This window comes from Macrobrachium nipponense, chromosome 12, assembly GCF_015104395.2.
Source record: "Macrobrachium nipponense isolate FS-2020 chromosome 12, ASM1510439v2, whole genome shotgun sequence".
Classification (NCBI taxonomy): Eukaryota; Metazoa; Arthropoda; class Malacostraca; order Decapoda; family Palaemonidae; genus Macrobrachium; species Macrobrachium nipponense.
The window spans coordinates 85,844,388-85,858,924 of record NC_087205.1 but is presented as its reverse complement, the minus strand read 5'-3'; the positions used below and the strand labels follow the sequence as shown (position 1 = coordinate 85,858,924).

The window sequence follows — 14,537 nt, the reverse complement described above, 5'->3', positions numbered from 1 at the left end:
CTATTATTTTGCCCGCTTGCAGAAAGATGGTGTAGACTAAAATCAAAGGCGCGCCTTTAAGTTTCTGTTAATTCATAGATGCGTCCTGAGGTAAAAAGGTTGAGAAACACTGCCTTAGAACATTTTACATACTCTCGCGATAGGGAGTTTTTCCCAAATAATAATAATGATAATAGAGAAAAATGTATAAATCCCTATGCAGCTGCCGACGCACTTATCTAAACCTCCAACAAACCAGTTCTGCTATAAAACTCATTGGAAGATCATATCACCGTCGTAGGAGGAAAAAAGAAAAAAAGGTAACATCATACATCAATGCCACGACGAAGTAGAAGAATCTGCAGAGTCACTGTACGATGGCAGTATAGCCATTTCTAACACAGTTACTCCAAGAATGACTTTCTTTTCATACTCTTTTTGACCCAGTGCCTAGAGCTTTCGTCTATCCCTCGACTGCGTGTCGTTGGGAGCTTGCGTCGCCTTCCATGGCAGAATTGGTTCATTGAGAGTTTTAGATCAGTGCTTCGGGGAAGCTGCAAAGGGATTCATACATTTTTGTGTATTATTATTATTATTACGTTCAGAATAAACAAGGAAGCAGCCCATGAACTTGCATAACTAGTTTTGACAGAACAGAGCGGACAAATTTTAAATAAATAAAGTAAACTGAAGAAAAAACTATAAATACACACACACAATATATATATATATATATATATATATATATATATATATACATATACATATATACATATATAATAGATATATATATATATATATATATACTATATATATATATATATATATATATATATATATATATATAACTACAAAATAATGCCGGCGAGTGTCGCGTATGTATGGCCGGCGTTAGGTAACTTGCGTAATCTGTTGATCAAAGAGCAAATGTTTTAACAGGTTGTACACCTGGTCATTCCGCTAGGGTTGTTTGGTTGTTTGTATGGTTTTTTTACGTTGCATGGAACCAGTGGTTATTCAGCAACGGGACCAACGGCTTTACGTGACTTCAGAACCACGTCGAGAATGAACTTCTATCACCAGAAATACACATCTCTCACACCTCAATGGAATGCCTGAGAATTGAACTAGCGGCCAACGAAGTGGCACGCCAACACCATACCGACCACGCCACTGAGGCACTGGTATTCTGCTAGAGATTCAGTCCAGTAATTCCATAATATATATCTCCAGTTTTTAAAAGACAAGCTGAGGTGAACTGTTCTATACTAAACTTGAATATTTAAGTCGAGGGCATTAATTTTCGTCTCAGGAATGTGCATTGTTTCCTCCATTCTCTCCCGAATGAGAGAACTGAGACTTATCACTTCCATCTGTTCTCAGAATTTTTCCTCTGCGCGTGCTGGCTGTCTAGCCTCATGATGTACGTAAGCCTGTAACATTCATTTGTTTTGCGTTTCCACTTGGCTAGTCTTCGTATCCTGATTCCTATCGGTGCTTGGGTGAAAGGAGGGAGAATATTGCTCTTCGAGTTAGGAGGTAAGCTCTCTTTCTCTCTAAACATACTCACTCTTGAGGCATATCAGTTGTTGACGATGCTACCACTCATACCCGACTCCTGATATACCAATCTATTTCCTTTGAATCCATTACCTCTAACGCGATTATAATGTTCTCATTCACTCATTGGCTCGAACCTATGTATTTTGTTCCCTTCTGCTTCATGAGACCTATTGATTTTCATTCTCTCTCTCTCTCTCTCTCTCTCTCTCTCTCTCTCTCTCTCTTCCCGTTTTCTTCAGGCACTTGCATACAAAGGCATTAGGTTACCGGTGTCACCGGCTGTCATATTAAGGAAACGACCTCCTTTGTCTAAAACCTGATACGTTAACAAAGAATTTTGTTGGCAGAAATTGTAATTAGAAATTACGTGAAAAATTTGATCAAGGAATGCCAATGTTTCATCTAATATAAAGGCGCTGCCGCTTTTGCCAGAGGGAATTATTTTCGCCTAAAATCACTTTATTATCAACTTTAGAACTTGCAATCCGTTTCCTGAGTAATTTACCTTGCAGTTTGAAAAATCTAAAATATTTAATCTATTGTCTCGTATCCTAGCTGTCTCCTTCAATTTACTTTCATATCGTAATTGCTACTTCACACAAAATTATTTTTCTGATGATTAGCTGCAATGAACTTCATCTTTTAAGCCTCTTGACGCGTTATTAACTGCAGGTTGCTTTATTTGTAATGAATTAGTTAGGTTCCTGGATGTGTAAATAATTCAGTTACATTAAAGCATGATTCATTCATCTTAATAATAATTGTTCACTGTTATGAATTTGATCCGGCAGAAGCCTGTGTCATTCATTTTACTTTCAATCCTTTTGATGCTGACCTCTCTGAGGCATTTTCATGCTGTTACCCCTGTCTAGTCCTCTTTCTCACGCATCTTAATCGATTATGTTGACCTGGACTTCTAAAACCTACCTTGCACAATCATAAAATGTGTATGTGAACAAGAAAAAATATAAATTATTGATTACACACACTATTATATGCTTTATATATATATATATATATATATATATATACTATATATATATATATATATATATGTATGTATGTATATATAGTATGTATACATATATATATATATATATATATATATATATATATATATATATTTATGTATATATACATATACATGTATATGTTTGTGTTTGTCTGAGTAACCATACATTATTAGTATATGAGCAGACTGGTAGACCGAAAAACAGCACTTATATTCTTATGCGTGATGCGAGCACTCATATTCGTGCCTACGAATATGTATGCAGGCATTCAATGCATACAACTTCAAGTATTCGTAAATAATTCTCATAAACCTGAAAACATGGGCCGGTGAAATAAACTGATTTATTGAAAGCTTCACTCAGAAGTTGACCTAAGAGAAATTTGACAGTTATACTTGATCTTAGGGAGATGATTCTAATGAAACCAGTATTAGTGGATCGCTGTAGGAATTATGCTATTTTTGTTATTCGTGGTTTTCTTCATAACATCAATAAGTGATTCGAAAAGGAAACCCTCCCCCTCAACAACAACAAAAATAAATAAATAGATAAAAAATTAAGTGTTATGTATCATACCATTAAAAGAATAAGAATGTTCAAGCTATTAAGTAGCTAAGCCGTTCAATAAAAGCTCAGGAGGATGAAGTTGCCTGAAATAATCCATTTAACGCATACGACACCCGCCCCCTTAAGAAAGATTTTCAGTATTATATTAATTTTAATCCCGCCCCAGTACACTCCTTTTCACGAACAGAAGTTCCCCTAAATTTGCATAAAACGAAGCACTAGCTAGCGGAGTTGATTTTCTTTTGGAAACGACGTAATTGATTGACATGCTCTTCATAGACATTTAGCTAGATCTTATTCATTCACACCTAACGCAGTTAATTCATTAGTTAGTAACAAGATTTTAGTGATAGTGTTCCATGGTTGGTTTTCCAAAGGATAGCAACTTCGTTGAGAGTAAGTAGGATGATATTGGCCTCCTCCAAGATATCGGGCTTTCCTTTCATGACTTCGTTGCGTTTCATAGGTCATGAACGAGACACCAAACACACAGTCACTAAATGGAAGAGGAATCCAAAAAGGTGTCCACAAGAGAGACGAGAAACATCGCACTCCCGTGAGGAGTACGACGACTCTGCGAGAGTCGTTGTAGCACATGATCCTCTTCCAGTCACTCACTGGCCTTCACACTCCAACACCATATTCTCTTAGAGCGTCAAGGAACCCCTCTCTAAACGATACTCACTTTTCCACGAGCGTATACGAGTGTAATATGTTCCGAAGGGAAGGATGACTTCTGATCCGAATGACCGGAGAAGGCGGCAACTCGTTTATATATAAGCAAGGGAATCCGTGACCCAGTTTCGGGGGCGAAATTTTGTGGGGAGGAAGAAGGTCAGACTAGCTGCTGTGTGAGAGAGCTCTCGGGTCGACGGCGGTGGGCCCCGCTGCTGCAGGAGGCTCTCAGTTCCATTTCGACCGAGACCAGATCAGACCATGCGGGATATGGTCGCTCTGCAACGCTCGCGCCAAGAGGACGATTCCAGACGAAGGAAGAAGCCCACGGGACCGGACTTCCGCGTTTCTCAGTCTGCCTGTCTGTCTGTCTGTCTCTCTCTCTCTCGCTATGTCCCATTCAATTATTTGAAAAAAATTTTGGTGACACACAGTGTACGTTTCGATTCCTCTCTCCCCAAAGACTTTTTATTCACCATACAGTCTTTTGGAAAACTTTCATTGCTAAGCAGATGTAACATCTTCTCTATACCTCATTTGACCAAACCTTTAAATTGTCATTCTCTCTCTCTCTCTCTCTCTCTCTCTCTCTCTCTCTCTCTCTCTCTCTTACTTGCAATTCATTCTAAAGGATTCACGCACGAAAATTCGGTGTGACGACATCATTACAAGCGTTATATTATTTGCGGTCTGTTGGTTCCGCTCGAGTAAGAATTCATTTTCTGAACAGCGAGTTCATTGCATTTCATTTCGGTTGTGTGTTTTGGAGGCGTGGAGTGAATAGTGGAAAATTCGTGTTCTTTTTTAATGTGTTTCTGAAACCGTGCAATTAATAAGAGAAAATAACAGTGCGATTGTTCGTCCACTTTAGTGTGGACCTGTAATCCATGTCATAAACCTAAATTGTTTGTGTGTATGTGAGATAATATATATATTGTGTGTGTGTGTGTGTGTGTGTGTGTGTTTGTGATATTCTTCGTGTAATTAGCTACTAAAATTTTATGGTATCCATTTATTCGAAGATAACAACTATGTTCTATGTAAGCTCGCACATACAATCATGAGTACTTTAGAGTGCATAGTATATGTATGATATATAATATATATATATATATACATATATACATGTGTGTGTGTGTGTGCGTGTGTGTGTGTTATGAAAATGTTCATTTAACACGAATATCACACCTTAGTCAAAACGATCAAATTTAGTTAAATCTATGGTATGGAAAATATCAAATGAAAATGTCTTGTTGTGTTTTTCATTCCAAAACTTTGTATTTGAATTTTTAAATAAATCCTTGTAAAATACCACTGATTTTCTTTCTCAGAGCCGGTGCTATTAGCGATACTACAACTACTATTATACTTCTGCTACTGTTATGTTATTATTACAATGTTGCAACTGACAGTAGCATTAATACAGTTGACAATTCTGCAATGGGTTTCAATATTTCGGCTATGATGACTATCACTATATAAAAAAATTTTCTCAGTACCGTAGTATTTACTGCTGTTCCTTTTCTTTCCCTGCCAACACTTATGATCATCATCATTATCTTCATCGTCATCATCATCTTCGTAAAGAGCCGCTGAAAACGGAACAAATCAAGTCAATTTTTCGTAGTCTGAGACAAAGGAGCCAATCAACGACAATGAAGCAAAAGAGACATAAATCATTTGTTTCAGAAGTATTCTAATTGAAGTAGGAAAGGAAAATCTTGTCAGTTTTCTTCGCTCTGTGTTCAGGATGAGGTCAATTGAATTCGGGGATTCCGTCGGGAAAGGCGGTAGGTACCGGAGGGACGGTAACAGAGCAGACCCACTCGCTCTTCGGTCTTTGAATTCCTAAGTCATTTGCTACCGCGCAAATACATATCTATGAAGAATCGTTACGCCTTTAAGAACATGAATATACTCGTAAACAAGACTGCACGTAAAATTGAATGATCATTTTCTTCATATAAGAAGAAATCTTAATAATATACGTTTCTCTTGTTTAAAAAAAAAAAATCCGAGCCATCTTTGATTTTATTTTATTATTTTTCGATGTAAAATTCTCGATATTCAAAAGAGACAGATACTAAAACAAATATACATATATAATATATAGATACACACACATATATATACAACTCTATGATTATATATATATATATATAGTATGTGTACATATATATATATATATATATATATAATATATATATATATATATATATATATATATATATATATATAAGGATTTTTATCACATCACCGTGATTTTGTATAAGCAAACATGAAGCTACACATGTCATTTAGTATTCAATTCGCTCTACCTCGGAAATAATACCGAAGGGGAATTAATTACGTAACTGACATGCGGTTCATCATCTGGCAGGCACGAACATCCGTGTACACTTTGCGAAGAGTATGTTTCTCTTGTTCATCTTCAAAAGACATGATGGCATATCAGTGTAAGCGGCTCGTAACTTTGTCTCCAGGAGGCAAAACAGTGCGTCTAGGAACTAGGTGAACGATAAGTTATCAGTCAAACCGGTGTTCAATTCCACCAAGCGACGACGATGAATAAGTGGAAATTATCTTTCCCTATGTCACCTGCATCTGTCCGATTGTTTAACTGTACGTTTTCCATATTTTTACAAAAGGACTGTATCTTGTGATTCTATTTGGAGAAATGAATGGGGCAATGAACGCAATTATAAAGCTCCAAATAGAAACTTTTCCTGGGACTCAAACACGGTCCTGTGCAATGCAAAAGCAAGCCATGGGAACGACTGAGATTGGCTGAGCCCACAATGACTCGGTGTTGGTCAAAAAGACCCACAAAGTCCGTTACGAGTCTTTAAAAGGTGATTTAGGATACGGTTGTACGTTCATTGTTTTATACAACAAAAAGAAGCTATTCTGAATAATATCATATATATATATATATATATATATATATATATATATATATTATATATATATATTATATATAATATATATATGAGACTGGGTCAAGTTGTTCTGTTAGAACCGAATACCATCTAATAAAAGGAGCCCATAAAAACGTCAAAATATAGAGAGAAAATACTATATTTCAGAAACTACCTGAAGAGGGAGACAGCAGTCTCTGAAATAAATGTATTCTCTCTCTATATTCTGGCGTTTTTATGGGCTCCTTTTATTAATATATATATATATATATATATATATATATATATATATATATATATATAATTATATCTCCAGAAGCAATCTTCATGAAATTCTAGAAGATAAGGAGTTGTTGGAATAAAAGGAAATTATTCAGAGAAAAAATAAATGTGTATACAATGGCAGAAAATAGTGGAAAATACAAAGAGAAAGGTAGATGTTAAAATCTCTCTCTCTCTCTCTCGCCGTCTTTTATTAAAAGAAAAGAACGATAGGCACAAGTTACAATACTCGAAGATAGAGAACGAGTCTAGAGGTGATAATGAAAACGAGATAAAAAAAATAGAGCAAATTTCTTGTAGCAATAAAAAAAGTAGGAGCAAGGAAATGAGAAGATGCGGTTGGTACATACCGTCTCCTACTTACGTATAAAAGAACTAGTTTCACTGCGTTGTCACTCTGTTCCGTAGACGTTAAAACGTAAGATTTAAGCGAATCATGACGCTGAAGCAACGAAAAGAGAGCCAGCGACAGAAAGAGGAAAAAGAATAAAAATCGATAAAAAAAACAATAAAGACCATTTCAAGATATGAAAAAATATATAAAAAATAAATAAAAGAAAAAGAAGAGAAATCTGTTTCTAAGCAGACCACAATAAGATTGAAATTATGCATTCAGAAAAAAAACCCGCTTGTAATTCATAGACGGCTTGGTGACGGGATCCCCAGCTGGGGAATTTGCACGCTGGCGAATTTAGCAGAGGGGGAATCCCAAATAGCGAGAACAGCCTCATGAGGGTGCGCCCATAACCTTGCTTGTTGCCAAGGACGAGGCATTTACATTGGTTTATTCCTTTCGTTTTAAAACCATTTAACCAATTGGTCGGTGCTTTTATTTCACTATGAAATCATATCTTTACTGTATTTTTGTTTATTCTTAAGTCATGTCTCCTCTCCGTTTATGTCTCAGACACATTCATCAACATGGTAACAAGTATTAAACCACAAACGCCGTTTTTAATATCGACTTCATTACACCCTAGGAATTATTTACACCCATGGGGAATCAATATTGGGAAGTGTATCTAATTATTCTTGTATATATTAGCCTTATTTTTACTCACATTTCACTGATATTTTTAAAAGGATAATTCATCACTAATTACTTATTCACCCTTTACTTTTTACATCTAGGCCAATACGACATTTCAGAACACGAAGTAAAAGAAAAAAAAATGTATTCCCAGTGTCAGAATCAGTCCCAGAATAATGATTATGTTTTTCCTTAGAGTTGAGCTAATGGATTTTTTATACGTGAGCTGATGTAATATTAACCTCGCAAATCTCTCTCCGATTTTTTATGCGTTAGCTTATGTTATACTAAACTCGCATCTCTCTCTCTCTCTCTCTCTCTCTCTCTCTCTCTCTCTCACACACACACACACACCTTAACACACACACACACACACATATATATATATATATATATATATATATATATATATACACATATATATATGTATAGTATAACACACACACACACACACACACACACACACACATATATATATATATATATATATATATATATATATATATATATATATATATATATATTGTAGATTTTGACATGGGTATTCCTGACTGCCTTATAAAGTGCCTATGAATTGCTGCTCATATTAATCCTATTGCAGCAATACGAAAAATGACCGAATCAGTCTATAATGCTGCATTTACGTTCTAAACAACTTTCTCTCGCCCTTTCTTATTTCTGAGGAACCTTTCGTTGAATCATCTGGCATTAGCCGTCGCACCGTTTTCTTTCAATACCCGAGTGCCATTAACGGTGTCTCAATTAAATTTCGCCTAGGGAATGACCTCAGTAAAAATGTGAAGAAAGTCCAATTATAACGCTATTTAGCACACTTACTGTAACTTTACAGTGAAGTTTACTGCATCTCTTCATTGACTTTACAAGGAACTCTTCTATTTTCCATTTGTAAACGATTTTAAAAATTAGTCAAGTGTAAAGTATAATTATCCTGAATCCTTCATACCATTGAGAGGAGAAAAGTAAAAAAAAAAAAATTATCATCGGAGAATAAATGAAAATAGGATACAGAATTACAAAAGTTCTGAACCAGTTACTTCTCGCAGACAAACGCCGTTGGTTTGGTTTTGTGGGCGTTGAAGGTTAGGGATCATAATTACCCGAAATAGTTTTGGAAGTGCTCGGTTTCTTGTAGCGTGTGCTCGTTTAACCACTAAATATCTTTTTTAGTTAGTTACAAACTGTACTTATGTACACACAGATACAGACAAACATCCGCGTAGAGAGTTCAGGCCTACTTAGAAATGAGCAATTTCTTATTGACACAAAAGGTCTTCTTCTTCCCAGCTGGTTCCCATTTTTATATGGGGTCGCCGTTTCGGATGAGCCGTTTCCATCTATTTCTATCCTGCGCTTCGGCCTCATCAATTCCCTTCTCATGTAAGTCTCCTCTCACACAGTCTTTCCATCTCTTTCTTGGTCTCCCTCTTCTTCTTCTTCCTTGAACCTCCATCCCCATAGTATTATGTATTGACACAAAGGGTAAGAAATGGAAAATATCTTTTCTATATTCCATCGAAATATCTGAGTTAATAAACGAAGCAATAAGTCCGAATAATTATCATTTGTTTGTATAGTATGGTGTTTTTACGTTGCATGGAACCAGTGGTTATTCAGCAACGAGACCACCGGCTTTACGTGACTTCCGAACCACGTCGAGAGTGAACTTCTATCACCAGAAATGCACATCTCAACCCCTCAGTGGAATGCCCGAGAATCGAACTCGCGGCCACCGAGATGGCAGGCCAAGACCATACCAATCACATAATTATCATGGCCAATATAAATGTATAAAATTCACTACACTAGAGGTGATACCAGATTTTTGTGAAATATAGTGCTGTCTTTTACTTAGTTCCCAAGACATGCTTATATAAAAAAATAAACTTAAAAATCCTAGGTGGTGACACTAAGAACACCGCCTAAAAATTCAGTTAAACTGAAAGAAATTTACAAGGTCTTAATGTGATTATTTACAATAAATGATTCAGCTGATAAGTATGATTATTGCCAACGTCCTACCATTTTTTTTTTACTGTCATCCCTAAAGCGAAGTACACGTTCCCTCCAGTCCTCTGGGTCTTTAAAGCGAGTTTTAGGTTATTTGAAACTGAAGACTCAACAACACGAAATTTCTATAGTTTTCCGTCATGATCTCGGGATTCCTCAGAAATCTCTTTTGTCAGCATTTCAATATTCTATGTCGTTGCACTTCATTCCTTTATTAGCTATAATTGTGCAGATGTCTCTCACTCTTATCGTTCAGTCACGTTCACTCAACTGAAATACAAACTTGAAATTTAGGCCAAAGGCCAAGCTGTGGGACTTTTGAGGTCATTCAGCGCTGAAAGGGAAATTGAGAATACAAGTGTTTGAAATGTGTAGCAGGAGGAAAACCTCGCAGTTGCACTATGAAACAATTATTAGGAGAGGGATGAGAGCAAGATGGAAGAGAATAAACGGAGGCACAGTAACAGGAATGAAAGGGCTTGCAGCTAGGTGCGCAAGGGACGCTACAAAGAACCTTAAGTATTGTCTGCAGTGCACCGCATACTAACCCCCTACGGAGACATTCACTCAATTGAAAGTTTATGAAGCATGACAACCCATATACCAGTTACAATGAAAATGTCCCGTGTTCATGATTTTTTAAAGTAAATGACACATCATACAATTCATTTGATTAAAGTTTCATAGCATTCTTCCTTTCTTAATTTTCAGGTCAAATAATCCGAAAGGTTTACCATCCAATTCTGTTTACTTTTAATTTTGGACATCAGCATCTTGCCATTATTTTGTCTGTGATGTTCTTTTATGTGAGTCTCGTCTGCTTGTTTGATTTTTTATACATATTGGTAGGCAGCAGAGTCAAGAATGGAATATTAACACTACTATTACACATAGTAACAATAATATTAATGTTAATAATTTCAATATTTGTTCAAGAAATCCTTGCATTTTATGTGACATTATACACATGAAAACCACGAAACAAGGATATGGAACAGAACTGACTAAAAATGAACAGTTTTTATAATTATTTCACTGAAATTTAAATCCAACCTACAAGTTATCCAGTCCATGTTAAAGATGGAAAATATAATGAATAAATGTCGGTTTAATCACTGAATTTACAGACGACATTGCCGGGCCAGAGTGTTGAGGCTTTAGTCGAATAACAGCAATCGTATGACATAAGAGAAATCATTTTTCAATTAACAATTTACTAATCGAATTTTCGCTTGACTTCCGACGCCGCTATTTGACATTAAGGTATAATTGGAGGATAAATATCCGCAGAGTTCTGAAACCAGTGAAGCCTATTCTTCAGTAGCTGAGAGTTATGCAGTCATTTCTCAGCTCCTCTCTCTCTCTCTCTCTCTCTCTCTCTCTCTCTCTCTCTCTCTGTCTTTTCTATATACCATGTATCATATATCATATAAGAAGGACGAAATTGGAACTTAACAATCCAACGGAAACAGACAGCACGACAGTATCCTAAGAAATGGGAAAGCTACAGTATATCAATCAGAGAAAAAATTCAAGAAGAATATTATTACCACAGCCTGGAACTTGATATGCAGAGAAAAGGAATCACCGTAAGGCTCCATACTTTTAATTGAAATATGGAAGATTCAGGTTTCGCTACAGGAGGGCGCTATAAGTGAAGATTAAGACGCCTTAAGAGATCTCATCAAATCATTGAAGCAGAGAGGATCGGTTCATGCGTATACACAAACGCACACACACACACACACACACACACACACACACACACACACATATATATATATATATATATATATATATATATATATATATATATATATATATATATATATATATATATATATATATATATATATATATATATATATATATATATATATATAGAGAGAGAGAGAGAGAGAGAGAGAGAGAGAGAGAGAGAGATTACTGCCAGTGAAAATTTATCTCTTAATATATCGCCTTTTAACTAATACCCAGACACAGGACGAACAGTAAGGCTGACTACTTTAACACGCTATATTTCACTAAGGGCTATAAAACCTTCCTTGCTAGTGAATGAGCGAATATTATACCGGACGACAAAAACCCGCGAGAGATTTCGAGGAGCAAAATTTGTCAGTTACGCAATGAATGCGATTTTTCATTTTTTTTTTTTTTTCGATCTTTTTTGTGTGCTTAAGACGGGTTATTTATTCCCTCTCTCTTTTTCATCCAGGTACTCTCATTATCCCTGATGGGAATAATTATTCTACATGTATCTCTCTCTCTCTCTCTCTCTCTTATAAATAATATACATTGTATATAAAAATTTACAAATGTTTCATATCAGAAATACATTGTTTAAACTTAGGTTTTAAACAGTATGTGTTCATTGTTGTTGTTGTTGTTTGGGGGATAGGAAAGGTCTATGGAAGAGCCTCAAAAGGTCTGAAAAGGGTGTTTTGCGTTGAGTTAAAGATACAGGAATTTTAAGATTGGATAGTTATGATTAATTTATTAGAATGGAAATGTAAAAAATAAATAATATGCATGTTAACCAGTACAGAACAATTATTTGTAATGAAATATAGCGTATTTATTTTAATTTTCGTTGTTGAAAAAATACTCTATTTGTCTATATATTTCAGCACGTTTTAATTTATTTGGTGTACTGAATTTAAGCTATGTCTCTGTTCGATTATTTTATGTTTCCATTTACAACTGAGAATATATGAAAATGTTTAATGTGTCCTTTTTATTTGATCCTTGTTGTTAATATGAGTAGTACTAAGTATAATGTTTACAACTTATGCGTGAGGGGAAAATCTTGCACGCATCCCGAGTAAGCTGGAGGTCGGATTTTTTTCTTCAAACTTGACTGACTGTTCAATAGAGACACAATAGATTTACCATAACCTAACCAAAAATGAAATGCTTGTCTGAAGTAAACCTTGGCCGATAGAACGACTACCGTCACCATAATGCCGTGAGATCCCATAGTAAAGAAAAATGATAAATATGAAGAGAAGTGAAGGATCCGTTTGATAAAAGGATTGACAGAGTGCAAGGAAAACACAATGAACAACTGTTATAATGCAAAAGATACTATTCTTACCTAAACTTTCTGCGTTGAGCTAGTTTTTATCTTTGTACTTTTTGATATATGTAATACATGCCACGTAAGTAATGCATTATGATTAAGGGTTCTACTTGGAGTCTTGGTTGATTACCTAAAAGTCCAGAGGTCCACATCAAGCATTGATTTAAACCAGCTAGCCAACCCACTAGTCGACTTCTCACTGTGATGATCGAACCAAGATTGGCGAAAGCGAACAAACGTGTTTCACCCCAAATGCAGAGGTTAATCAAATTAATCTTTAGATGATTCGACCATCTTAAACCTTAACAATGACTAACAACGATAAATATAGTTTCCTTCGTATTTAAAAATATGAAAGCTTCCTCCTGAAACGACGTAATGATCATGGGAGACGACGAGCAACAAAATATGGAGAGAAAGTCTCTGCGTCATCATCGCGAGAGAAGTGTTTTCGGTTTCACTGCCAACCCACAAAGGTTAATCAAAAGGAAGACCCTTTTAAAGGCCTTCAGAAAGGCGATCAAATAGCTATTGAAACTTATCTGAAGCTGAAATGGGAACACTCCAGTCTTCCTCGTATTTATAAACAAGATTCTTCAACATGAAAAGGAAATATTTAAGTGATTAAGATTCCGGATGACTTCAAGAGAAAACTCCGTGTTTTCATTTTATACTTTCGCTTATCTCCTGTAATTTCTTGCTCATAATTACGGTCATTGTCAAGTTTCAAGAAAAAGAACGACCGATTTCTTCAATGGTGTAAAATCACGCTACCGAATCACCTGAACATTTTTCTTCTTCATTCTGAAATTGGAAACATAATCATGCGCAGACTGAAACATTTATTCCAAGGCGAAATTAACATAAATCTTTCTCTTTGATTCATTTTCATTCCCGTAACTCTGCCATTCTATACAGGTTCCACACGCAATTTTATCTAGTCTCTCTCTCTCTCTCTCTTTCTCTCTGTCTCTCTCTGTCTCTCTGTCTCTCTCTCTCTCTCTATCCCCTTTACATGCAAGACTGAACTATGGAGTCATTTATTTTTTGTTTCTTGCTTACTGTTCTGGAAATTTATTTAAGAAAATCTTGTACCTTAAGTGGAAAATATACTATTATCCATATGGAAAAATCAGATGATTGGGCCTTATATATATGGGGGGGGGGGGGGGGGGGGCGTTGATAATGAGAATTTCGATACCATGAGAACTGTGGATCAGATTTGGCTGAGTCAGCCTCTCAAAACCCATGAGCCCTCCCTTGGCCTGCAGCCAACCTCTCAAAACTGAATAGAAATTCAAGAACGTCTTATGGACATACAAGCAAGAAACGGACATCTTATGATTACCGCGACTTTCTCTAACCTACGTTACGAGAGAAATTCGTGAAATTTTTAAGGAAAA

General features: G+C 35.8%; 1 long non-coding RNA gene across 1 annotated transcript in view; it reads right to left on the bottom strand.

The window, feature by feature from the left end:
* Window positions 1-3,874, bottom strand: part of LOC135224634 (uncharacterized) — a 29,978-nt gene extending 26,104 nt beyond the window's left edge. The window contains exon 1 of the long non-coding RNA XR_010316789.1: window positions 3,808-3,874. This is a non-coding gene — a long non-coding RNA (uncharacterized LOC135224634). The remainder of the gene's footprint in view (window positions 1-3,807) is intronic.
* Between the last annotated feature and the right edge of the window lie 10,663 nt (window positions 3,875-14,537).